Source organism: Gobio gobio (assembly GCF_949357685.1).
Source record: "Gobio gobio genome assembly, chromosome: 6".
Lineage (NCBI taxonomy): Eukaryota > Metazoa > Chordata > Actinopteri > Cypriniformes > Gobionidae > Gobio > Gobio gobio.
The window spans coordinates 60,586,823-60,608,478 of NC_137102.1; the positions used below are offsets into that span (position 1 = coordinate 60,586,823).

The 21,656-nt window shown below is 39.0% G+C and overlaps 1 protein-coding gene across 1 annotated transcript in view; it reads right to left on the minus strand.

Annotated features, from left to right (window-relative positions):
* lingo3b (leucine rich repeat and Ig domain containing 3b) overlaps window positions 1-5,428 on the minus strand; it is a 100,923-nt gene extending 95,495 nt beyond the window's left edge. Inside the window, exon 1 of the mRNA XM_079818393.1 lies at window positions 5,359-5,428. The gene's annotated coding sequence lies outside the window, so the exon portion shown is untranslated. The remainder of the gene's footprint in view (window positions 1-5,358) is intronic.
* Window positions 5,429-21,656: the final 16,228 nt, after the last annotated feature.

The following is a 21,656-nucleotide window of genomic DNA, read 5'->3' on the forward strand; positions in this document are numbered from 1 at the left end:
CACACACACACACACACACACACACACACACACACACACACACACACACACACACACACACACACACACACACACACACACACACACACTCACACTTATCTCACATCTGTTTTTGGTCTGATTTGAACAGTCTCATAATGCTGGAATACAGACTTTCTTGCACATCCGATGTTTTTTCTGCTATGAATGCGACTCCAGTAACATCAGACACGTCTCGTCTAGAGTTTGGGAAGATCTCCTCCAGAACGATGTTCCCCATCACAGCTCCAGCTGTCCTCATCTAATCATCTGAGCCGCTTTCCACACTCGTCCTGAATTACAAACATTGACTCATTTGTGCCTGTTTTTATTTGGCCAGAGGAGCTTCTGGCATCGGAGACATCACTGATATGAAACATGACGAAGATCTGCCAAACTTGAAACTCAAGTCTCAGAGCAATAGCGTGTCCGTCTGGGGCGTCTCAGAACTCCAGTTTGCTTTGGTTGGGGGAGTTTTCTCCAAGGGAGCGGTCAGTGGCTCAAAAACTAATCAACAGTACAAAAACTAAAGAAATATCACACTGAATAACGGGGGATCGTTCTCACTTACTTCTTGGGGAAATCGTATTAAAGCCAAAATTCAGAGATGATATTTAGAACTAAATGGAGCAACCCATTCATTGACAACCATATAATAATACACAAGATATCTGGGTAAATTCTGGAGTGTCATGTACACAAAGTGCAAATATCAGTGTTAATTCTGACAGCAAATTTTGATTTAGTTTTAGTAGACTAAAATGCCTTTTAGTTTTAGTCATATTTTAGTCACCTGAATTGTTTTTAGTTTTAGTCGGCTAAATCTAATGAGTTTAGTTCAATTGTAATACATCAAGCAGTTAAGCGTTACATAACCGACTGTCACTTGAACGGACATTTTGATAACATTTTGTTTTTGACATTAAAAATACACAAAAGAGCTCAATTCACTTTTTTAAAAACATCTATATAGTTTTTATAACGTTGTATTTCTGTTTTAGGCCATTTCAGGTTAAGCTAAAGCTTTTTAATTTTTTTATTTCAGTTAACATTTATTTAAATTAGGGCTGTCAAAAGATTGATCGCGATTAATCGCATCCAAAATAAAAGTTCGTGTTTACATAATATATGTGTGTGTACTCTGTTAATTATTATTTATATATAAATACACACACAAGCATGTATATATTAAAGAAATATTTGCATGTATATACTGTATATACATTTATATAATCTATAATATATATAAATATAAATGTTTTATAAATAAAAATAATATTTTTTTCTTAAATATATACATGCTTGTGTGTGTATTTATATATAAATAATAATTAACAGAGTACACACACATATATTATGTAAACACAAACTTTTATTTTGGATGCGATTAATCGCGATTAATCTTTTGACAGCCCTATTTTAAATGCAAGTTTTTTTATTGGTTTTAGTGAACTATTATAACCCTGATACTTTATTGAATATGTGTCAAATACTGGTCTTTCCTCCTGACTATGAATTAAATGGCAATTAAATTAAATCCAATTTATTGTGTAAGCAAAAAACGAATATATTATGCGTAACTTTTAATTATAAACAAGCTCGAAATACACCAGGACTCTTATTTTGAAATGTGTTTTCCAGCGGTTAGATCAGCTCAAATCAAATGTGCGCATCTGTTACACAGGACATCAGTTCTGACCCCATCTCTTCCCTAATCGACATTTCCGTCTCGTTTTTATTTGTTGACGAAAATGACAGTAAGTTTTCGTCATAGTTTTTGTCATCCAACACTAGTTTTTATTTTGTTATCGTCTCGTTTTCATCAGTGAAAAAAGGTTGATGACGAAAATTATGACGTCAACGAAACTAACACTGGTTGGCAGAGGCTATTTACACAGACTCCGCCCACTCACGTCTGATTGGGTCAGACAAAATGACAGCATTTGCTGGGTTGTCAACAGTAGCACAAGTGGAAATGAAGTGTCTTAATAACAAAGTGTTTTTAGGTGTAGGGAGGGCTTTATTGTCCCAATAAGGCGACATCCATTTAATAATTTTAATAAAATATAATCATTTACACTGTTATTATTGCGTACCGTTTAATGTACAACAACACTGAAGTGCAAATAGAATCTGCCACTATATGCATCTAACTACCATTTACACTTTGCAAAGAAAATACTACAATTTTTACAGTGTAAATAGAGTCTATTGCTATTAAATACAGCCAATACAGTAGAGTCAGGGGCGGACTGGGGCAAAAAAGTGGCCCTGGACTTTCTGACACATCTTACCATAAGCTCATAATGCTCATTAAACGAAATTTTAAACACCACTTACTAAACTAAAAATATAGATGTTTTTTATAAAGAAACGTAAATGCTATTTTTTTATTGAAATGCTTATCATTAACATTAATGAATGACTTAATAAATAATTTAGAATTTTTTTTTTTTTACACATTTTGAAATCTTGAAGTTTAATATCACTAAAGTCCAAAACCTACCATAACCAAATCAGTCCATATAACACAATGCTCTGGTCTAAGACTGAGTATGTAGTGCAGAATGTGGACTATTTATGGTGCATTTCTAGTGGTTATTTGTCCTTTCAGGAGCTTGACATCTCTCGTTTTATGGAATAGAGCTCCAATTGTTTAAAAATGTAAGTTTAAAACTTATATTGGTCCTGAAGGTTTTTTTTTTAAATGAAAAATACAGCATATGAGAATGATATCTGCAGGATCATGTGACCCTGAAGACTGGAGTAATGATGATAAATTCAGCTTTGATCACAGGAATAAAATATAATAATTTACAATATATTCACAACAGCTATCAGAACATTTCTTAATGCTGTTTTACACTGTATTTCTAATCAGATAAATTCAGCCTTCTCCTTTCAAAAACATTTAAAAAGTCTTAATTATTTCAACCTGTTATTGCTAGTGTGTAAAATAATGCATGTGAACTAACAAGCATATACACTCTAAAAAATGCTGGGTTAAAAATAACCCAAGTTGGGTTGAAAATGGACTAACCCAGCATTTGGGTTGTTTTAACCCAGTGATTGGGTTAAATGTGTGCTTAAAACAACCCAATTGCTGGGTTAGTCCATTTACAACCCAACTTGGGTTATTTTTAACCCAGCAAACCCGAGTGTATTATAGCCTATATTTATTTTAGTATATGACCCGACATGGGCTACTTGAATATGAAAGTTGCCAGTTTTACCACATTTTAGTGAAAATAATATTTTGAGTTGTATAAATGACTGTGATATTACGTTAGCCTGGAAACACACACACATTCACAGATGCTGAAAACGGCTACGTTAACGTTTCTTAATCATGTGTTGAATAATGTAAATGGCATTTAAATTTGAGAAATTGGAAAAGGTAGTTTCGTTTGCGTCCCTGGAAATGAATGTGCATTGTTTCAATTTTGTTAATCGTAAACAGTGGGAAATATTGCTGTATTGACTCCTCAAGTTCGGCTATTTATCTCACCTCGGCTCGCATTCAAGCTGCTCGGTTTCTGTGGACAATAAATCCCGCCTCCTTCGATTTGATTGGATATCGCAAACATTTTGACATTGGCGAGCGCTTGAAATGCCCGTCTCGGTGAGTGTCCTCGTAAACACAGTCACTTATGGCTAATGTGAATTTAAACAATTGACCGTTCGCAAACACACACACACACACACACACACACACACACACACACACACACGTTCTCACGCAGTGAAAAACACATCGCGGAGCAAAGAGGACACTGACAACACGCCGACAGACAGGACACAGCAGGTTATGCTTTTAATACGAAACAGTCTCAACTCGCAAATTTTGGAATTTATTCAGAAATGCAAACAATAAATACCGTTTTGTGGCTCTTTAAGGTTGTTTCAACCGCGGAAAGACGTCAGTACACCCCGTTTTACAAGGTCAAGTCCGTTAATCTACTATGTTAATCTCCTGACTGATTCGGCGGATTATGATTGGTCAGATTGCCTGTCAATCAAACTCCCAGCGAAGGGTGCTTTGAAAAAGAAAAAAAAAATGCGTATCATTATATTGGATTTGTGCATTTGCTCTTAAAGTGACAACAGCCTAATATTCCAGCTGCAGAAATTAATGATAATCAATATCTTTAACAAAAGTGTATTATATTTCATGTATACAGTGAAGACTGTGCAGTGTTATTTTACATTTCTACCTGAATATTGTTAGACTTGCCTGAAAAACATAAAGCACTGCTTATTTAATTAGCATCTGTTCTATTTTACTGTAATTTGTGTATTCTCTATGCAGATTCACTCTACAAAATCACCCCAATTATTAACTCTTTCCAAATAGATCTATTCAAGTCATCTGGTTAAACAATACATCGCAGAAAAACAACATACCAGTTTTGTCCAATATTGTGCAACCCTAAAATACAGGCGTTGTGTATAAAACATACAATATGCATCAAACGGTTATTCATATCTGTAAATATTCCCTCATTTAATGGCAAGACAAGCTGATGGAAAAAACTTCTCTCCGCTATAAAGTTTATGGCATACGCAACTCAGAAACTCTGGTAGTAAAATAGAAAATACGACTTGAGATGGCATTTCCAATTTCCCACTAGGAAACTCGTATTTACGATAATTCCAATAGCAAGACAGCATTAAATCACAGCGAGCGTGAGAAATATAGGAGAACCAACAGATGAGAAAGCACATTATACAATGCAAATGAAATCAAAGCAGCTTTACAGTAAAAACCAGTGTGTGATTTTAATAATGGACGCATACAAGCTCCATATTCCTTTAGACTGGAAACTACATGCATAAATATTGAAATAAATGAAGAATGGACTAAACATCCCCAAAGCAGATTACAATACTAGCACACACACTACAAGACTCGTTTTCATTTCCTCTTCATATAGCCTAGATTTATGTCTTTGCACACATGACTGAAAGCGTTGTTTGCCATGCAATTAATTTCGAGTCGATGCAAATGTGTGCCTTCTGTGCGGACGCGTGCGCGCGCTTTTATTCTGATGTCTGGAGACAGAAAGGACTTGAACATCCCATTCCAATACAGTCTCAAAATAAAATAAAAAAGCCATAACACACGACTGAACATCATCATCACACAGCCTGGATGAGACACGGCTCACTTTAGCCAAACTAAACTTTCCGGTTCCCTCAGCATCCAGGATGAAAGAGACACAGAAAAACCCCGGCTAGTGTTGCATAACCTCACCCACGCGCTCCACAGGTACATCAGCTCCAGGGTTCACCTGTTTGTTCCCGTGTGTGTGTGAGTGTGTGTTTGTGAAGTTTCCTCACCCAGGTCTGGAGTGAGACTGCTGCGTCCTCATCTGTCTGTCCGTGAGCGTGCGCGTCTCTCCTCGTCTCCGGCTCGCCGTCGCCTCCTCCTGTCTGTCCATCAGTCACACGACCGCGTCCATACGTGTCCTCAAGCCCGAGTGTGTGTGTGTGTGTGTGTGTGTTTACCTCTCAGCTGCTGGCATCAGAAACGCCGACCACACCACATACAATGCCTCCACACGCACGATCAGAGATGCTCCTCCAGAGTGTGTGAGCGCGCGCGCTCGCGTGTGTGTGTGTGTGTGTGTGAGAGAGAGAGAGAGGGATCGCACACTGTCTCTATCTGTGGCGCTTTCTATCTGCTGCTGTTTGGTTTCGCTGCTGAGCTTGACACACTCAGGGCTCGTCTCACAACTGCAGCACTGGAGCAAAAACGCAGCATCGCTTAGGGCTCGTGATGATTCAATCGCATTCAATTCACGTTTCTTTTTTTTTGTATAGCGTTTTTTACAATGCACATCGTTTCAGAGCAATGCATGTGATAAAAAATAAATATATTGCTAAGCAATTGCTATGTTATTCAGGCCAGTTACGGCCTAAATCTGCTTGCCGGAAGTCAACCAGATCCATGCCTAGTGTTCATTTTGTCACCTATTTTTAATTTAGTCTTAGTCTTGTGCCAAATGTCCTTGTTAGTTTTAGTCATATTTAGTCATTCACGGATCTTTTGTTAGTCAAGTTTTAGTCGACTAAAAGTCTCGTCATTTTAGTCAAAGGAAAACTCAATATATTGAGTGGAAATAAGTTACATACAATACATATAACCTGCATAACCACAGCTAACTGGATGATTTACAGCGTAGATGCCCAAAATCAGCATTAGCTTATGAGACGATGGGCACAAATATCCATTTCCATCTTGATTCAGTATGAATTCATATGTATATAGCCTACTGTACATATAAGGGAAAATAAGTTTGCCTTTTAGCACTATTTTAAACTTTTTGGGGGGTTAAATTATATTTACTTGCATTCATTGCTATTCACTATTATTAACATTTTAAAATTTCACAAATAAGTAAGCAGTTATGATCTGCAATACTTCTTTGAGCAACTACACATGTACACTCACTTAAAGGATTATTAGGAACACCTGTTCAATTAATGCAATTATCTAATCGACCAATCACATGGCAGCTGCTTCAATGCATTTAGGGGTGTGGTCCTGGTCAAGACAATCTCCTGAACTCCACACTGAATGTCAGAATGGGAAAGAAAGGAGATTTAAGCAATTTTGAGTGTGGCATGGTTGTTGGTCTGAGTATTTCACAATCTGCTCAGTTACTGGGATTTTCACGCACAACCATTTCTAGGGTTTACAAAGAATGGTGTGAAAAGGGAAAAACATCCAGTATGCGGCAGTCCTGTGGGAGAAAATGCCTTGTTGATGCTAGAGGTCAGAGGAGAATGGGCCGACTGATTCAAGCTGATAGAAGAGCAACTTTGACTGAAATAACCACTCGTTACAACCGAGGTCTGCAGCAAAGCATTTGTGAAGCCACAACACACACAACCTTGAGGCGGATGGGCTACAACAGCAGAAGACCCCACCGGGTACCACTCATCTCCACTACAAATAGGAAAAAGAGGCGACAATTTGCACCAGCTCACCAAAATTGGACAGTTGAAGACTGGAAAAATGTTGCCTGGTCTGATGAGTCTGGATTTCTGTTGAGACATTCAGATGGTAGAGTCAGAATTCGGCGTAAACAGAATGAGAACATGGATCCATCATGCCTTGTTACCACTGTGCAGGCTGGTGGTGGTGGTGTAATGGTGTGGGGGATGTTTTCTTGGCACACTTTAGGCCCCTTAGTGCCAATTGGGCATGGTTTAAATGCCACGGCCTACCTGAGCATTGTTTCTGCCCATGTCCATCCCTTTATGAGCACCATGTCCCCCATCCTCTGATGGCTACTTCCAGCAGGATAATGCACCGTCACAAAGCTCCAATCATTTCAAATATGACAATGAGTTCACTGAACTAAAATGGCCGCCACAGTCACCAGATCTCAACCCAATAGAGCATCTTTGGGATGTGGTGGAACGGGAGCTTCGTGCCCTGGATGTGCATCCCACAAATCTCCATCAACTGCAGATGCTCTCCTATCAATATGGGCCAACATTTCTAAAGAATGCTTTCAGCTCCTTGTGGAATCAATGCCACGTAGAATTAAGGCAGTTCTGAAGGCGAAAGGGGTCAAACACAGTATTAGTGTGTGTTCCTAATAATCCTTTAGGTGTGTGTATATTTATTAAAGAGCCACACAGGCACCTATAGTGGGTAATGGCATTACAAATGAACATTATTATTTTTCCAGCCACAAAATGACTCTAATTTGCCTCTTTGCATTGGAATTCTCTATTGTAACTTTAATTACTACACTAATTGCAATATAAATAATACAAATATTAGAAGACAAATGTTTTAAGTGGTCATTAATGGACCATAATTATTGCACAAATATATTTAGTACCAAAAGATCTCCTCAATATATTCAATAAATATTATTGAACTAAATTATAGGCTATTTATTTAAAAAAATAGTTAAGGTGTATGGTCACATTTGACCACCAATGAGTATGAGTGTGAGCAATTAGTAAGGAATACCTGAGGGCTCAATACAATAAAAAACATTAACATTAATGTTAACAATGTTGCATCTCCACCACTCTCCATAATATAATGATCCTGTAAATATGGTTGACGTAATAATCAATGCACACTATGCTGTACTGTTTACTTAATTTAGTCTTAGTCAGTGTTTGTGTTTGCCTTCTGAAGCCAATCGACGTGTTTGTGTAAGAAAATTTCCATATTTAAAACTTTATCAAGAAAAGTTCCAGCTGATCACCTATCGTGGAAGAGTGTTGAATGTGCCTTCTTTCGACACGTTTTCCATAAATTGAACATGTAAGGTGGTCAGCCGAAAGTTTACTTGATAAAGTTTTAAATATGGATATTTTTTCTTACACAAACGCGTCGATTGGCTTCAGAAGGCCTTTATTAACACCCCAGAGCTGTGTGGAGCAGTTATATGATGGACAGATGCACTTTTTTGTACTTCAAAAACAGAGCAACTATTACTGTCATTATAAAGCTTGGATTTGCCTGGACTTTTTTAATAAAACTCAGATTTTATTTGTCTGAAAGAAGAATGTCACACACATCTCGGATGACTTGAGGGGGAGTAAATCATGGGCTAATCTTCATTTTTGCGTGAACTATCCCTTTAAGGCGGATAATATGGTTAGAAGAGCAAAAGAGTCGACCGCAGTCAATATGTCTTGTTTTCAGGATCACGGTCAGCCTCATTTTCACAACACATGATGTTTGCACATGAAGGTATTTCTGATGTTTACATGTGTAAAGAAACTTTACCACTGGCAACTCGAATCCACTTGAAAATATCAAATCACGGCTTTATGCTTTATACATAAACTCACCACATTGGCCTTCGTCTTGTTGCACACACACTAAAACGGGTTTCTCTTACATGTGGACTTTAAAATGCTCTGTTGTGTTTCCCCATCACACACAGAAGTGCATCTGTTAAGGTCATCACATGTGCTGGAGAGTGTTTGTGCTGCTGTATAGGAGAATGTGTGTGTGTGTGTGTGTGTGTGTGTGTGTGTGTGTGTGTGTGTGTGTGTGTGTGTGTGTGTGTGTGTGTGTGTGTGTGTGTGTGTGTAACGGCAGCACAGAACAAGTCTCTGAGGGAGGTGGATGAGCGCCGCTTCACTGTCTCGCTGCGTTAACATTGTAATTGGATTTCACTTCAGCTGCCACTAAAAGCTTGCCCTGTGTGTGTGTGTGTGTGTGTGTGTGTGTGTGTGTGTGTGTGTGTGTGTGTGTGTGTGTGTGTGTGTGTGTGTGTGTGCAGCCCTTCTCTGTAAATCCACCCATTCAAATCATTTCAAAGGCAACCGAACAGAAGTAAAAGCTTTAGCACGTCTTCAACGTAACTGTTTTCAGACCAGACAGGTCTTCATGCAACGAATGACTTTTGTCATAACTTTGACTTAATTTTGACATTTCAAGTCATAATTTTGACTTTTTTATCTTATAACTATGCCTTTTAAAGTCCTAATTTAGATTTAAGCATAAAAATTTATAAAAAATTATGATATACTCAAATGAAATACTGAGATTAAAAAGTCAAAATGATGTCATAATTTTGACATTTTGTCATAGTAATGACTAATATTATGATTTTGATGTCATAATTATGACTTAGTATATCATAATTTCAACTTTTCATCTCATAATTGACTTTTAAAGTTATAATTTTGACTTTTGTCAATTTCAACACTGTAAATGACTTTAATTACTAAACTTTTGAAGTCATAATATCAATAAAGTATGTGATCATTTTGACTTAACTAATAATGTTGACTTTTAGTCAATTTAAACTTTTTCTCTTATATTTATGACTTTTAAATCATAATTGTAAATTTGTGACTTAATGTTGACTTTTTAAGTCAATTTTGATTTAGTCTCATAATTTTGATTAAATTTCAACTTAATAAATTTGATTTAGTATGTCTTATTTTGACTTTTGTCATAACTTTGACTTAATTTTGACATTTCAAGTCATAATTTTGACTCTTTTTATCTTATAACTATGCCTTTTAAAGTCATAATTTTGATTTAAGCATAATTTATTAAAATTATGATATACTAAAATGAAATAATGAGATTAAAAAGTCAAAATGATGTCACAATTTTGACATTTTGTCATATGACTCATATTATGATTTATATGTCATAATTATGACATAATTTCAACTTTTCATCTCATAATTGACTTTTAAAGTCTTAAATTTAACTTTTATAATTTTGACTTTTGTCAATTTCGACACTGTAAATGACTTTAATTACAAAATTTTTGAAGTCATAATATCCATATATAACGTGATAATTTGGACTTAACTAATAATGTTGACTTTTAGTCAATTTAAACGTTTTCTATTATATTTATGACTTTTAAATCATAATTGTGAATTTGTGACTTAATTTTGATTACATTTCAACATTGTTATTTTGAAGTATGTCTTATTTTGACTTTTGTCAAAATTTTGACTTAATCATTTTGACTGTCATAATTTCAACTAAATTTTGACATTTCAACCCATAATTTTGACTTTTTTATCTTATAACTATGCCTTTTAAAGTCATAATTTTGACTTTAGCATAATAATTGATTGGAATTATGATATACTAAAATGAAATGATGAGATTAAAAAGTCAAAATGATGTTTTCAGACCAGCCTGATCTTCATGCAGCCAATGAGAAGAGGCTCTAAAGTCTAATAAAGCACACCGTGTGTGTGTGTGTGTGTGTGTGTGTGTGTGTGTGTGTGTGTTCAGCAGGAGGATGTGTGTGTGCGCGCGCGTGTGTGTGTGTGTGTGTGTTCAGCAGGAGGATGTGTGTGTGTGTGTGTGTGTGTGTGTGTGTTCAGCAGGAGGATGTGTGTGTGTGTGTGTGTGTGTGTGTGTGTGTGTGTGTGTGTGTGTGTGTGTGTGTGTGTGTGTGTGTGTGTGTGTGTGTGTGTGTGTGTGTGTGTGTGTGTGTGTGTGTGTGTGTGTGTGTGTGTGTGTGTGTGTGTGTGTGTGTGTGTGTGTGTGTGTGTGTGTGTGTGTGTGTGTGTGTGTGTGTGTGTGTTGGGGTGTGTAGTGGACTGGAGGGCGAGTGATGATGATGATGATGTTTGTGTGATTTATTCAGGGGCTCGTCTCAATAACTCAAGTTAAACATCTTTATCCTCCAGGATGCTTTATGAAGTAATGAATGACGGCATTAAAGATCTCCCAGAACAAAACAGCTCAATCGGGTTTGAGCAAATGAAGTAAATCATCCACTGAGGAGAGAATGAGCCAATTACTGATCTCGTTATTGTGCGCATCATTAATCATCCGCACAACTTCCGGGAAAACTCATTCTGTCCACAAATGTGCAGATCGCGTGTGGATTGAGATGTGCAGTTGATTTATTAAATGTCTTGATGGAATGAGCATCTCAGTGTTTCAGTGTAGATGAAATTATCAGATAAAAAGTCATAATTATGACTTTAAAAGTTGAGAATTATGTAATGATAAAAAGTTATAACAGTCAAAATTATGACACTAAATTGCAATTATGACAATTAAATTATGAGATTAAAAAGTCAAAATGTAATTTTTATGACTAATTATGATTTCATAATTATGACTTAGTATATCATAATTTCACTTTTTATGTCATAATTGACTTTTAAAGTCTTAAATTTAACTGTCAATTTAGTCTGACTTGTCATAATTTTGTCTTTTTGTTATTTTTTACACATAATTCATTACAAAACTTAATTTTGATACATCAATATAGACTTTTATGTCCTTTTATGACTTTTATTTTGACTTTTTGTCAATTTAGACTTTATGACATAAGGATTGAAATTATGATATACTAAAATGAAATTATGAGATTAAAAAGTCAAAATAACATCATCATTTCAGCATTTTGTCATATTTATGACGAATTATTATGATTTTGTCATAATTATGACTTATATCATTTATATATACTTATATCATTTCAACTTTTTATGTCATAATTGACTTTTAAAGTCTTAAATTTAACTGTCAATTTAGACTGATTTGTCATAAATTTGACTTTTTGTCATAATTTTGACATTACTTTAATTACAAAACTTAATTTTGATAAATCAAATGAGACTTTTATGTCATAATGTTGACTTTTTAAGTCATCATTTTGATTTTTGTCAATTTCGACTTTATGACATAATGATTGAAATTATGATACTAAAATGAAATTATGAGATTAAAAAGTCAAAATAACATAAATTTGACATTTTGTCATATTGTCATATTTATGACTAATTATGATGTTTTTGTAATAATTATGACTAAGTATATCATAATTTCAACTTTTTATGTCAAAATTGACTTTTAAAGTCTTCGATTTCATTTTGACAAGTCAATTTGGACTGACTTGTCATCATTTCGACAGTATGTCATAGTTTCGACTTTTTGTCAATTTCAATTGAATAATTTTGACTTTTTAAGTCTTAAGTGTCAATTTCGACTTTTGTCATAATTTCGAGACTGCAAATTGATTACAGAACTTAATTTTGATAAATCAATTTTTATGTCATAATTTTGACTTTTAAAGTCATAATTTCAATATAGTTTTGTCATAATTTTGACTTTTCGTCATATTTAAACTTTTTCTCTTATATTTACAACTTTTAAAGTCATAATTGTGAATTTGTGACTTAATAATGTTGACTTTTTAAATACATATTGATTTAGTCTCATAATTTTGATTAAATTTCAACTTAATAAATTTGACTTAGTATGTCTTATTTTGACTTTTGTCATAACTTTGACTTAATTTTGACATTTCAAGTCATAATTTTGACCTTTTTTATCTTATAACTGCCTTTTAAAGTCCTAATTTAAGCATAAAAATAGATTAAAATTACTTTTATTATTGACTTTGTCTTAAATTTAACTGTTATAATTTTGACTTTTGTCAATTTCGACACTGTAAACAACTTTAATTACAAAACTTTTGAAGTCATAATATCAATAAAGTATGTGATCATTTTGACTTAACTAATAATGTTGACTTTTAGTCAATTTAAACTTTTTCTCTTATATTTATGACTTTTAAATCATAATTGTGAATTTGTGACTTAATAATGTTGACTTTTTAAGTACATATTGATTTAGTCTCATAATTTTGATTACATTTCAACTTAATAAATTTGATTTAGTATGTCTTATTTTGACTTTTGTCATAACTTTGACTTAATCATTTTGACTTTCATAATCTCAACTTAATTTTGACATTTCAAGTCATAATTTTGACTTTTTTATCTTATAACTATGCCTTTTCAAGTCATAATTTTGATTTAAGCATAATAATTGATTGAAATTATGATATACTAAAATGAAATTATGAGATTAAAAAGTCAAAATGATGTCATAATTTTGACATTTTGTCATGTGACTAATTATTATGGCTTTTTTGTCATAATTATGACTTAGTATATGATAATTTCAACTTTTCATCTCAATTTCAATTTCATCTCAATTTCATAATTATGACAGTCAATTTGGACTTTTGTCAATTTCGACACTGTAAATTAATTTAATTACAAAACTTTTAAAGTCAAAATTTCAATATAGCGTGATAATTTTGACTTAAGTAATAATTATGACTTCTTGTCAAGTTCGACTTTTTACCTCACAATTATGACTTTTTCTCAATTTAAACTTTTTCTCTTATATTTACGACTTTTAAAGTCATTATTGTGAATTTGTGACTTAATAATGTTGACTTTAAGTACATTTTGATTTAGTCTCATAATTTTGACTGAATTTCAACTTAATTTTGACATTCTAAGTCATAATTTAGATTTAAGTATGTCATAATTTTGACTTTTTAAAAATTTCGACTTTCAATTTTGACTTAAGCAATCATTTTGACTTTAAGTCTATTTTGACTTAATATGTGATAATTTCGACTTTTCATCTCGTAATTTTGATTTAGTATGTCATAATATTGACTTTTGACATACATTTTTATTTATTTTTGACTTTTTGTCATAATTTTGACTTTATAATTTTGACTGTTTGACTTAGTATGTCATAATATTGACTTTTGACATCATTTTGAATTAATTTTGACTTTTTGTCATAATTTTGACTTAATAATTTTGACTTTTTGACTTAATATGTGATAATTTTGACTTTTCATCTCGTAATTTTGATTTAGTATGTCATAATATTGACTTTTGACATAATTTTGAATTAATAATTTTGACTGTTTGTCAATTTTGACTTCATTTCAACTTAATTTTGACATTCCAAGTCATAATTTAGACTTAAGTATGTCATAATTTTGACTTTTTAAAAATTTCGACTTTCAATTTTGACTTAAGCAATCATTTTGACTTTAAGTCTATTTTGACTTTTCATCACGTAATTTTGATTTAGTATGTCATAATATTGACTTTTGATATAAATATTAATGTATTTTTGACATTTTTTTTCATAATTTTGAATTAATTAGGATTTTTTGTCATAATTTTGACTTAATAATTTTGACTTTTTGACTTAATATGTGATCATTTTGACTTTTCATCTCGTAATTTTGATTTAGTATGTCATAATATTGACTTTTGACATAATTTTGAATTAATTTTGACTTTTTGGCATCATTTTGAATTAATGTTGACTTTTTGTCATAATTTTGACTTAATAATTTTGACTGTTTGTCAATTTTGACTTCATTTCAACTTAATTTTGACATTCCAAGTCATAATTTAGACTTAAGTATGTCATAATTTTGACTTTTTAAAAATTTCGACTTTCAATTTTGACTTAAGCAATCATTTTGACTTTAAGTCTATTTTGACTTTTCATCACGTAATTTTGATTTAGTATGTCATAATATTGACTTTTGATATAAATTTTAATTTATTTTTGACTTTTTGTCATAATTTTGAATTAATAAGGATTTTTTGTCATAATTTTGACTTAATAATTTTGACTTTTTGACTTAATATGTGATAATTTTGACTTTTCATCTCGTAATTTTGATTTAGGGCCCTATCTTGCACCCAGCGCAATTGACTTTGTACACCGACGCATGTGTCATTCCTATTTTGCACCCGCGCAAAGCGCGCTTTTCCCTCCACAGAAGCACGTCGCTAAACTAGTGAATGCACTTGCGCTCCCTGGGCGGTTCAGCGCAAAAAAGGAGGCGTGTTCCGGCGCAAACAATCCCTGGTGCTATTTTGCTGTTCCATTAAACAATTGCGCCACTGACCAGAAAAAACCTAGTCTAAAGTCAGTGGCGCGTTGCGCGTTGTTCATTATGCTATATTTGTCAGGATCCTGCCCTGACAGTCTTGTCTGTTTTGTCCTTGTTTAGTGTTTCTTTGTTTGTCTTGTGCTTGAGCACATGGCTGTGTCTTTGTTTGTGTGTTCCTCTCGTCCTGCCTCCTTGTTTCCCTTTACCACGCCCCCTTGTTTAGTCATTGTCTAGTCCTTGTTTCACTAATTGTGCTCACCTGATCCTCATGTGCTCTGGTCCCTTTATATTGTGCTACTTTCCCTCATGTCCTTGCTGGTTCGTTGCGTTTGTGTGCATTCGTTGTCTGGCTTATCTTGTCCTTGTGATTGCTGTTACTCTTGCCATAGTTATAGTTATTAGCTTTGTTTTCCCCTAGCCTTACTTTTTGGTTTTCTCTAGCTTTGGTTTTGTTTTCTCTCTAGTTTAGTGATCTTATTTTTCTTTCTCTAGTTTCCTGCATAGTTGCTGTTTGGTTTTTTACTTTTCATTGATTCTAGTTCCAGTCTTTCATTTCTAGTATTTATCTAGCTCCTCTTGTTTGTTATAGTTTATTATATCTCTTTTGTTTTCCTTTTTAGATTTCTGATACTTAGTTGCAGTTTCCCTATTCTTAGGTTTTATTTTTCGCTCTTGTTTATCTTTTGTTGTCTTGTCGTGTGTGTCTTGTGTTGGTTCCTGCCCTGTGTCCTGAGTCTCCCTTGGCCACTGTCGCTTTATCCCGGGCAGTCAAGACTGGAGCTGATTCTGGGAGAGGACATCAAGTCTCAGGTTCCTGGCGTTCCTGTCCGGGTTTTCCCACCATCGCCCTGCCTGGTGTTGCTTCCAAAGCCATCCGCAAGCTCATGGTCTCCCTGGACTGGTCTCAGTGGTCGTCCTCCCTGCCTGTCATCGTGGTGTCTGTCCCCTGCCCTGCTGTTTGAACTCACACCTTGTCACTTCCTTGTTGTGCCCTGTCTAGAGTCGTGTTAATAAAGTCTTCATTGTTCACCCTGCATCTGGGTCCTAAGTTTCAGAATCCCTGACAGAACGAACCAGCCAGTTTGGACCCAGCAGGATGAGCTTCCGTATTGTTCCTCCAGCAACTGCTCAGGAGAGGGTGGCGCTCCAGCGGGGAGTGGCATCTCTTCGCCAACAGGGCCGGGAGGTGCGGTCCTTTGCCCAGTTCTTCTGGACTATGGCTAAGGGCCTTGAGTACGATGATGCAGCCCTCAAGGATGCTTTTAACATCTGTCTGGATGACCCTCTACCACTGTGGGAAATGGAACAACTTCGGGTCCTGGACTTCTGGAACTTCTCCAATTACCTGCATCATCGCGGGGATTGGCAGATCCTGACACCATCAGAGCCTGTCTGTAGTGATGACCTCACTCTTCCTCCTTCATCGAGTCAAGCCATTGAACCTCTGTTTAATCCTACTGAGAAACGAAGGTTGAGAAGGAGAAGGGCGGCTCGGACAGCTGCATCAGTCTCTGTTTCCACCAAGACAGTTCCAGCCGTTCCTGCCAGTTCAGAGCCCGTAGAGTGTGCTGTGGTACATCCTGAGCCCATCAAGTTTGCTACAGTCATTCCGGAGTCAGCTCCTGCCAGTCCAGAGCCAGTCGAGTCAGCTCCTGCCAGTCCAGAGCCAGTCGAGTCAGCTCCTGCCAGTCCAGAGCCAGTCGAGTCAGCTCCTGCCAGTCCAGAGCCAGTCGAGTCAGCTCCTGCCAGTCCAGAGCCAGTCGAGTCAGCTCCTGCCAGTCCAGAGTCCGCTCCTGCCAGTCCAGAGTCCGCCGAGTACAGATTGTCATGCCCTCAGAAGCGGAGGAAAAGGAAGGCTAATGTTGGCAAGTCAGATGCCCTTCTAGAGGCCCCTAACCTGTTGGTCCAGGAGGGCCTGAATCTGTCAGCCCCAGCCCCTGTGCCCAGTCCAGTGTCGGCTCCAGCTCCAGCCCCTGTGCCCAGTCCAGTGTCGGCTCCAGCTCCAGCCCCTGTGCCAAGTCCAGTGTCGGCTCCAGCTCCAGCCCCTGTGCCAAGTCCAGTGTCGGCTCCAGCTCCAGCCCCTGTGCCAAGTCCAGTGTCGGCTCCAGCTCCAGCCCCTGTGCCAAGTCCAGTGTCGGCTCCAGCTCCAGCCCCTGTGCCAAGTCCAGTGTCGGCTCCAGCTCCAGCCCCTGTGCCAAGTCCAGTGTCGGCTCCAGCTCCAGCCCCTGTGCCAAGTCCAGTGTCGGCTCCAGCTCCAGCCCCTGTGCCAAGTCCAGTGTCGGCTCCAGCTCCAGCCCCTGTGCCAAGTCCAGTGTCGGCTCCAGCTCCAGCCCCTGTGCCAAGTCCAGTGTCGGCTCCAGCTCCAGCCCCTGTGCCAAGTCCAGTGTCGGCTCCAGCTCCAGCCCCTGTGCCAAGTCCAGTGTCGGCTCCAGCTCCAGCCCCTGTGCCAAGTCCAGTGTCGGCTCCAGCTCCAGCCCCTGAGCCCAGTGAGCATGCCAAGCGCTCTACTGCAGTCATCCCAGAACCCGCCAAGCGCTCTACTGCAGTCATCCCAGAACCCGCCAAGCGCTCTACTGCAGTCATCCCAGAACCCGCCAAGCGCTCTACTGCAGTCATCCCAGAACCCGCCAAGCGCTCTACTGCAGTCATCCCAGAACCCGCCAAGCGCTCTACTGCAGTCATCCCAGAACCCGCCAAGCGCTCTACTGCAGTCATCCCAGAACCCACTGCAGTCATCCCAGAGCCGGTCGAGTGCGCTCCTGCAGTCATCCCAGTGCACAGTCCAGTGCGGGCTCCAGCCCACGAGCACGGCAGTGCTGCCCAGGAGGGCGCTCACGAGCCGGTTCCCGTGCACGCCAGTGCTGCCCAGGAGGGCGCTCACGAGCCGGTCCCCGTGCACGCCAGTGCTGCCCAGGAGGGCGCTCACGAGCCGGTCCCCGTGCACGCCAGTGCTGCCCAGGAGGGCGCTCACGAGCCGGTCCCCGTGCACGCCAGTGCTGCCCAGGAGGGCGCTCACGAGCCGGTCCCCGTGCACGCCAGTGCTGCCCAGGAGGGCGCTCGCGAGCCTGTCCCCGAGCACGCCAGTGCTGCCCAGGAGGGCGCTCACGAGCCAGTCCCCGAGCACGCCAGTGCTGCCCAGGAGGGCGCTCACGAGCCGGTCCCCGTGCACGCCAGTGCTGCCCAGGAGGGCGCTCACGAGCCGGTCCCCGTGCACGCCAGTGCTGCCCAGGAGGGCGCTCACGAGCCGGTCCCCGTGCACGCCAGTGCTGCCCAGGAGGGCGCTCACGAGCCGGTCCCCGTGCACGCCAGTGCTGCCCAGGAGGGCGCTCGCGAGCCTGTCCCCGAGCACGCCAGTGCTGCCCAGGAGGGCGCTCACGAGCCAGTCCCCGAGCACGCCAGTGCTGCCCAGGAGGGCGCACACGAGCCAGTCCCCGAGCACGCCAGTGCTGCCCAGGAGGGCGCACACGAGCCAGTCCCCGAACTCGCCAGTGCAGCCCAGGAGGGCGCTCCCGAGTCAAGTCCCGTGTCTGTCCCTGAAGTCTTGAGGAATGTTAAGTTGTTTCCTGAGTCTGTTCCCCAAGGATCCACCTTCCGTGCCAATGCAGTCATGGTCCCTGAGTTCTTCCCTAAATCTGTCCCCAATCAAGAACTTTTCCCTAAGACTGTTTCTGACACCAAGGTCACTTTCAAACCCCACCCATTAGAGCAAACCCATGTTCCCAGGAGGACCCGTAGTTTTGTCCCTACCCCTCCCATCCCACCCTCCCTTTTACCTGGTCCTTATGGGTTCCCGAAGTCAGCACCTCCCTGGTCAGTCCCTAACTACTCTCCTGGATTATTTTCCTCCCCAGTTCTGCCCCCCGGGTTTCCTGTCTGCCCTGGTACTCCCAGTTTTGTTCCCCGCCCACCCTCCCAATTGTTACCACCTCTTTTTCCTTTGCCCAGTGTGGACGCCAGGAGGCGTCCGTTGGGGGGAGGGTACTGTCAGGATCCTGCCCTGACAGTCTTGTCTGTTTTGTCCTTGTTTAGTGTTTCTTTGTTTGTCTTGTGCTTGAGCACATGGCTGTGTCTTTGTTTGTGTGTTCCTCTCGTCCTGCCTCCTTGTTTCCCTTTACCACGCCCCCTTGTTTAGTCATTGTCTAGTCCTTGTTTCACTAATTGTGCTCACCTGATCCTCATGTGCTCTGGTCCCTTTATATTGTGCTACTTTCCCTCATGTCCTTGCTGGTTCGTTGCGTTTGTGTGCATTCGTTGTCTGGCTTATCTTGTCCTTGTGATTGCTGTTACTCTTGCCATAGTTATAGTTATTAGCTTTGTTTTCCCCTAGCCTTACTTTTTGGTTTTCTCTAGCTTTGGTTTTGTTTTCTCTCTAGTTTAGTGATCTTATTTTTCTTTCTCTAGTTTCCTGCATAGTTGCTGTTTGGTTTTTTACTTTTCATTGATTCTAGTTCCAGTCTTTCATTTCTAGTATTTATCTAGCTCCTCTTGTTTGTTATAGTTTATTATATCTCTTTTGTTTTCCTTTTTAGATTTCTGATACTTAGTTGCAGTTTCCCTATTCTTAGGTTTTATTTTTCGCTCTTGTTTATCTTTTGTTGTCTTGTCGTGTGTGTCTTGTGTTGGTTCCTGCCCTGTGTCCTGAGTCTCCCTTGGCCACTGTCGCTTTATCCCGGGCAGTCAAGACTGGAGCTGATTCTGGGAGAGGACATCAAGTCTCAGGTTCCTGGCGTTCCTGTCCGGGTTTTCCCACCATCGCCCTGCCTGGTGTTGCTTCCAAAGCCATCCGCAAGCTCATGGTCTCCCTGGACTGGTCTCAGTGGTCGTCCTCCCTGCCTGTCATCGTGGTGTCTGTCCCCTGCCCTGCTGTTTGAACTCACACCTTGTCACTTCCTTGTTGTGCCCTGTCTAGAGTCGTGTTAATAAAGTCTTCATTGTTCACCCTGCATCTGGGTCCTAAGTTTCAGAATCCCTGACAATATTAAGGGCGCATGCTTGACCATAATGTATAGCATACACTTTGCTCATGTAATCTACACAGATGCAACAGTTATTTTTGCAAATCATAAATTGTTACACTAAAAAATTATTAACACATGAGATGACGGAAATCATTGTGGTGTGCCACGAAGATGTGAAAAAATAGGCATAAATCTAGCTTACAAATGATTCAGGCTAATTGTAATAATTAAGGATAAGACCTGTTTGCCCAATAGTGGCAAGACATATATGTATATAAGGACATCTGACAAATTGGTTTGTCCGTCAAGAACCAGGAAAAAAAATCGACTGAAAAACTGAAAAAACTGAAAGACTGAAAAAAAAAAGACTGTGAAATCACCTTTACCATAATGTACAACATTACAACTTCACTTCTCTGTCTTTCACTGCTCTTACAAGAACATCAGTCTCCTCGGCTGTGAACCGCTCCTGGCGTGCGCCTGGTAAATACGCCATAATAATAGCAATCCATAATGGAACTTGCGCACCTGCTTTTAAAGGGAATGTTGGATGACGCTCGGATTGGTTTATTCACGTTACGCCCAAACCACACCTATGAATAATGAAGCTACTTCAGACCAACCCATTTTAGATTTGCGCCGGGCGCAAGAGCCATTTATCCCGCCGGGAAAATAGCAACAGCGCCGAGACCCGCCCACAAAGTTACTTGCGCTTCACGCTTTGACACTTGCGTTTCAGATCGTTAAAATAGGGCCCGTAGTATGTCATAATATTGACTTTTGAAATAATTTTGAATTAATTTTGACTTTTTGGCATCATTTTGACTTAATAATGTTGACTTTTTGTCATAATTTTGACTTTTTGACTTAGTATGTGATGATTTTATCTTTTGGTCTGGTAATTTGGAGTCTGATGCAGATTGAGCGGAGCTGATTGTCCGGCTGCTGTGCTGGAGATGTGGTGGGTGAAGCCGGCGGTTGAGCAGATGTCCGTCTGTCTGATACATGTCTCTCTGTCCAGAGTCTCTCTCTCAGTGAATATACAGGTCAGAGTCGCACTGAAGCTTCTCTCTCAGCTCTGACACAATAACAGCCTGTCACACTATTGACTTCCACATCCAGCTCTGCTTTCATCCCTTCCGGCGTCTTCCACACTTCCACCGGCGGCCCCGCGGTCAGATCCGCTCGGCTCCTGGAGCACAGCTGAAGAGATCCGGGGCTGGAGGCTGAGGGATTATGGGAAACACAGCGGCCTTCATTAGGGGAGACGCCTGGAACGGTGGACACACACTTACACAGAATAATGGCTTAAATGTCAAATTCAATTGCGTATGAAATTTCCATCCATTTGCATTAGTTTTAATAAACTAATAAAGTAACTAATAAACTTAATGTGACGCATATTTGTCAGACATACAGAAAATAAAAACTCTTTCTGCACTAGAGTAAAAAAACGTTGCGTCATTTTATTTAA